The sequence below is a fragment of the Echinops telfairi genome, unplaced genomic scaffold (genome assembly GCF_000313985.2).
Source record: "Echinops telfairi isolate 266 unplaced genomic scaffold, ASM31398v2 ScPeMD7_3533;HRSCAF=4204_0, whole genome shotgun sequence".
In the NCBI taxonomy this organism is placed as follows: Eukaryota; Metazoa; Chordata; class Mammalia; order Afrosoricida; family Tenrecidae; genus Echinops; species Echinops telfairi.
The window spans coordinates 30,505,641-30,512,637 of record NW_022107431.1 but is presented as its reverse complement, the minus strand read 5'-3'; positions in this window follow the sequence as shown (position 1 = coordinate 30,512,637).

Below are 6,997 nucleotides of genomic sequence, written 5' to 3'. Positions count from 1 at the left end.
AATTGAATGATGGATTGTTATAAGATTGTAAGAGCCCCCCACCAATGAAATGATTAATTTTAAAAAGGCAAGAAAAGGTAAACAAACAAATGAAAAAGAAAATACTATGACTTGGATGAGGCACAACTCAGTCCTCAAAATGACATGGTTGTTTTCAACACCATAAAAAGGTCATGGGCAACAGAGTTTCCCAGTGCAAAACATTGTTTGATTTCTTGATTGCTCCTCTTATGAGTATTGAGTGTGGATACAAGTAAAATGAAATCGTTGACAACTTTTGGTTTATCATAATGTTGTTTATTGATCCAGTTTGAGTAGCTTTGTTTCCTTTACATTGAGCTGTATTGATATATATACCCCACACTAAAAGCTGTGATCATTTTTTAGAGTCACCCTAGGAACCCAATACTATAACCAACACCTATCCAGAGAATATAAAATCTCACATTTAATCTCCGTGTATTTATTCAAAACCTCTTATCCGTCACATAACAGGCCTCTAGACCATACAGTGTCTAGATCCAGTGACTAGAGAGGGGAACACACAGAAACAAAGGGCATGTCCAGTGAGGTCAAATATTATAGTTGATACTGGCTCCCCTACATACTTATCTTTTTGACGTCTCCAAGCTCCTTTCCAAACAAAATGTCATAAACCAAATGAGCAAGATTATTGTAAAGATTAAATACATGGTCATATGTGTAAGCTCCTTTGCAAATTGTGGAGGGCTATTTGAATGCTAACTATTCCGACCTCTTTTTTCACCCACTAAGAGATTGAAGTGATGAGGTTTACGGGAACTTTTGCACTCAATTCCTCATTTATTGGTTGCAGCTGTAGTGGCCTCAGGTTGCCCATCTTCCTGCCCTAGCAGATGGCAAATGGAGCATCCCCTTCTCGGCGGGCTCACTCCTAATCTCACGTGCCAGCCGAAGCCACAAGAAGGCCCTGAACCTGTTGAGCAATTTCTGTTTGAAAGAGAACCTCAGCAGCCACCGTGCCAAAATAAAAATAGTTGTTTTTGGCAGATTTTTTTTCCCCTTCAGTATTCAGATGGACAATACTAAATAACTCTATTCAATGGGCCAGTTCAGTTGTACTTGTTTACTTATACCCTGCCTTGTTCCAGAAAGGATTTAAGGTGGATTACCTATTAATTCCACACAAGATAAAATAAGTGAAAAATCAGTGGATGAGGAAAGTAGGACAACAGAAAAGTGAGACGTGGAAAAAAATACATGAAACCAGGAGTGCATTAGCACTCATTGTCGGCTGCCAGTTTTTGTGCCCTCACCAGGGCTGGGCCAGGAGTGTGTCTTCTAGCTTTGTTGAAGTTAATACAGAAAGGGCTCTGAGTCTTGTAACAGCATGCACTTTAAGAAGTCTTTTGGGTTGGGCTCGAGCCCCAGCTATGGAAATCCAGGGCCCAATGATTTCCATACTTAGTATAGTAATGATTTTAGCTTAGATTGGAAATGAAAAAGAGGTAAAGCATTGATGAGCATTGAGTTTCTGAGAACCTCAATGTTCTAATATCCTGTCTAAAAGAAATAGCTACAAAATTAGATTCCACAACTGGTGACTCACTGCACAAAATGATCAGAGTATAAAACAGGCAGGAGGAAGGGGATGTCTACCAAAAAAAGGATGAGGTTGGTTTTAGAGCCATTCATCGGTAGCTCTTCTTTTAGAGATGATTCAGGGAAAACTGGATCTATATCACTTACTATTGATGACAACAACTGTTTGGCGAAGTCGAGGGGCAGTAAAAATGAGAAAAACGCTTAATGAGATGGATTGACACAGTGGCTGCAACAACGGTCTCAGCATTAGAACAACTGGGGGAGGGCGCAGGACCAGCCAGCATTTCCTCCTGTTGTGCAGAGGGTCACTGTGGGTTGGAACTGACTTGATGACCCCTAACAACAACAACAACAAACAACAACAAACAACCAAACAGTGGGGACATGCATCCACTTATACAAGACCAGTTACTGTGATGCATGTTCTAACTCACAGTGACCCCATGTGTGTCGGTGTAAACCTGGGCTCTATAGGCTCTTGATGCAGTGATGATAATGCCTTGGACCGCTAACCGAGAGGTCAGCAATTTGAAGCCACCAGCTGCTTCTTGGGAGAGAGGTGGTCCTTTGTACTCCAAGGAAGACCTACAATCTTAGAAACCCACCGAGCGCAGTTCTCCTCTACTCTATAGAGTCGCCATGAGTTGGAATCAACTGGTTGAAGTGATTTTCTTTCTTTTTTTTTTTTTATATAGGCCATTATCATTTTGTTTTGTTTTAATGGTTTACGCACGCACGCACGCACGCACGCACGCACGCACAGAGCCCTGGCGGCATAATGGATTATACATTGGGTTGCCTCGGTGAAGTGAAATTACTTATGGCTTATCTACCCATTCCTCTGTAACTCAATCACCTGGTGGGACCACGCAACTAGGTTGTGTGAAACACTAATCGAAGGTATCGGCTGGTCCTGCCATTCCTCTGTGTATGAGAGAGCCAGCTCAGAAGCAGAGATGATCATTCCTGTGACCTCCAAGAAAGAAGAGCCCCTGGCAGAGCACCTGTGAAATCCTTGCCTGACGTGGCAGGGGTAGCAGAGGAGCCAGGCCACACAGAACAGAGGAGGGATGCTGCTGAGACCAGGAGGCAGAGCTGCAGGCGAACTTCCTAGCTTGAGGAAGCAGAGGCCACGGGACCATATGACGACTGAGGGGGACTTGGCTGCCGCCTGCGATGCGGTGCTGCTGTGGACACAAAAGAGCGAACCACGTATTTCCTGATCCTAGTTGTGGGTAATCTATTAACTTCCCATAACTGTATTGTCTGTGAGTACTGTGTGGCCATTGCAATGGATTATCAAACCCAACAGCGAAGTTGAGTGCCGTGGGAAGAAAGGTTGCTGTCAGAATAGGGTAAAGAAGACTAGAGAGTGAAGGCACGTCTGACCTCTGCCTTATGGCAATTGGCCTGGTGTGCAGCTGGCATCGCCTTCTCTCTCCTGAAGCCAGAGGAGGTCAGATGTGGGCCCCACCCGATTTCCACAGGCACTGGCAAGAAGGCCAGCCGTTCAAAGCCCCATCAGCAGATCCTCAGGAGAAATATGAGATTTCTGGCCTATAAAGATTTACAAGGTGCAGCCTTAGAAATGCAAGGGGAAGCGCTGCTCTCTCCTCTAGGGTCATCGTGAGTCAGGGTAGACTAAACGGCCGTGAGTGTGTGGATTCCAGATTCAGTAGTTGTTCCATGTATAATCCCATGACATTGATTATGTCATCGTGTTCCATGTCTGATTTCTCAGAAGTAGCTCACCAAGTTGTTCTTCTCAGACACGTCGAGGCAGAATTGGACCTCCAGTCTTTCAGTCAGCAGTTGAACACATTGAACCTGGGGACTCCACTTCATATAAATCTGCCATTGCAGTAGTAAGATGCAAGTTAGAAGGAAACGAGCGCGTAGCTCAAAGACACACACACACACACACACACACACACACACACACACACAGAGTTTACACCCCTCTGAAATCTTCATCTAAGCTTTCTGGATATGAATTTCCAAGCTAATTCAGTCTGGGGAGTTTTTAATGATGGTACCAGAATGAAAAAGAATTGACAAGGTCTATATTAAAATAATTTTATAGTAGCAATTGAGTATGGGTCACCGGAGTTCACAAACCCACTTATATTTGGATGACGTCTCTCGGGTCTATGGCAAACCAAGCCCAAGCCAAACTTGGCCCTTTCTAGTACTTCCGGACTCATAACCATCCCATAGGACAGAGGATACCTCCCCTTAGGGTTTTCCAAGCTGGGATCTTTACAGAAGCAAACTTCCACATCTGGTGCTGGTGGGTTTGAACTGTTCACCATTTGATTGGCAGCCAAGTGATTAACTGCTGAGTCACTCGGGCTTCTTTGTTCTTGGCAAGTGTTAGCAAACTTCTGAATGTAGGCTTTCCAGACCAGGTAGCCTGTACCATAAGTACTCCCCGCTGCCTTCTTAACATGAAAACAGCCATATTCAATTTGTAAGCTAATGGCTACAAAGGAACTCTGGTGACACTGTGGCGAGGCATTGACCTGCTAATTTCAAGGTTGGTGGTTCAAGCCCACCAGTCCTTCTGAAGGGGAAAGATGAGGCTGTCTGCTCCCATAAAGATTCACAATCTCTGAAAACCCATGAGTTGCCGTGAGTTGGATTTGACTGGGGGGCAGTGGTGGTTTTGGTCTGAGTTGCATGTAGTGTTGGCTTCAACTAAACTCCATTGACAAACACAGGTGGTGAGGGCCTCTGGCTCAGGAGCTGTCGTCAGTCAACCCTTGCTCTGTGGTGCAGAGCGTCTGGGTTTTTCCTCCTTGTTTAAAATTTTTTGTTTATTTCAAACTGTTTTTTCGAAGATAAATTTTGGGTTGAACGTGTTGGGAAGACTGCTTTTAGGCAAGCGCATCTTAATCTTTGAACTAGATCTCACCATGTACATGGCTTTTAAAGCAATCCCACCCGTAGATGGCTGGTATTTTAAAATGTGGAGCTCTCCGTTGTAACAGTAATACAGGAAAGAGCTGTTTGCAGTTTCCAGTGCCTGTTTCAATCTGTGTCCCAGCATTTTTATCACTTGACAATGTCTGACTGACAGAGAGATAAGAGAGGGAACTTTAACCAGCCCGATCGTCCTTCATTACTCTGGAATTTAACATTTCCAGTCTTGTATCAAGTCAGGTTGCTAAAGAACATTTCTACTCGTGCGGGGCTAACTGCCTTCTCACTGAATTACAGTTTCGCCCTACTCCCTCATCTTTTACTAGGAATTATTGATGAACTTGACCATTCGGAAGACATTATTTCGCCCTTTTAAAATCGCTGTGGCATTTTTTTAGGTTGTTTTGTGACTTGCATGTAAAAATCACAGGTCCCTCTTAGAGATGTCAGAGTTGTCTCTTGCTAGGCTTCCTGTTATTAACCAGAGTTCATGTCACTCCTCCGATCTCACCCCCCAGTCTGGTGTTTTAGCTGTGTTTCCAGCAAGTAAAACTAAGTGTATGCTTAATCAGAGATTATACTTTATCTAGGTTTTCTTCCAACCATCTTCCTTTACATTCTTGGCCTCTTCTTTTTGCTTTCTTAGTTTACTGGCACTGATTGCACTCGGTCTTTGCATGTAGAATATAACCTGGGCATAAATAAAAATAAATAAAGAAGCGTGGCTCTGTCAGTTGAGAATGTTGAAGACCACAAAAGGACATTTTCATCTGTGCTTAGAACTAGAAAAACAAGGAAGTGATCAACAAGCCGCCTGGGGTAGATGGTGTCATGATAAGAGATAACAGAATGACTAAACTCATTTTGTTGTTGTTTGTTTGATATGCTTTTAAATTCTGCAGCAGGGAAAGTGGTCTGCCGACTGGAAGGATAAAAATAAACAATGCCTTGAATGCTGAGTCTGTTTGGGATGATTGGATTTGGGGAACCTGTTTCTTTTGCACCTTGCCTCTTTTGTATTTGCCCTCTGTGAGGAAGTCACCATAGTTACTATTGTCTTCGTTCCTGGTGAGATTCTGACTCAGCATTCAGGCATCTGATCTGTTCACAAACAATGGCCGAGGGAGCTGAGTCCATCTGTGTACTCGAGCCTACAGTCACACACAAAGTCTAGGGATTTCAAATTTCTTCTAATCGCCAGCATTGGATGTATTTTACGCCGAGTTGCTGAATATACTAGAGTGCTGGGCATATAGTGGGTGTGTGCAAGGTAATTGTTTTCAATGAATGAATAGGAACTGGAGATTAATTTCAGTAATTACTGAGATATTCTAGAAACCAGAAGGTGAACATCTAAGGAATATATCAATCAGTTTTCCCAAGGGTGGGATAGTTTTTAGAAACCATAAGTAGTTCAACTGTTTTCAGAGGTGATCCCTCAGAAGAAGTTAGAAATGGATTTTTATACTAATGGTTTCTGATGACTAACCAGGGAATGCAGTGCTCAGCAGCAGCAAACACGGGTTCACAAGGAATGTCAGGCCACACTGGCTTCGTTTATTTTCTTGCTTTCAAGAGAGGGCCACTTTAAAAGGCCAATGGATTGACTAGAGCTCGGAAAGATTGATTTTCACGACACTGTCATAAAAATAGCAGCACTTATTGAACATTTACCATAGGCCAAGTTATATTTGCCCTCTTTCATTTAACCCTTCTGATAGTTCTAATCTGTAAGTTGCTTTATCTCCTTTTTTTTTTTTTTACAGCTAAGAGACACTGAGAAGCTGTGAGATCAAGTAATTTCCCCAAAGTCACATTGCTAATGTGTGGCCCCAATAGCACTGGAAAGTAAGTTTGACTCAAAGCTGTTGATGGCAACTATTCTAGTTTTGTGTATCAACAGGCAGCCAGACTCAATTGATTGAGGTTAAGCTAAGTTAGGGATATAGACGTTGTATCCCGATTCTTTTAAATAGATTCATAGCAGGTGGAAAGCAAACCCAAAGCATATGGACTAATACTCATACTTTGATCTTAACCTGTTTAATATCTGAACCAATGATTTGGATAATGGCATAGAAAACAGACTCATCCCTTTTATAGTTGACAATATCAAGAAGAAAAGCCAATCCTATCTCCATTTGCATAGTGTTTCTGATTTTACAGAATGCTTTCACCTAGATTGTTGCATTTGAGTCCCAGGTCTCTGCAGGTAGGATTCATCACCAGCGAACTATCCACCTTCCCCCTTGGCTTTGTTTGTGCAGTATGTGAACTGAGGCTCAAGGAAGTCAAAAGACACAATTGGGGTCGTGCAGTGCATAATCCAGTGGAGTTCTGTTTTCTATCACACTGCAAGAGACATGGAACCATGACTAGAAATAATACCAGCACATGAAAATGAGCGAGATGAAAATGTGACAGCAATAAAAGTCTAACGTTAAAGTAAAAATGACCCAGGTAAACAAGTGGCCATCTAGCTCAGAAGCAA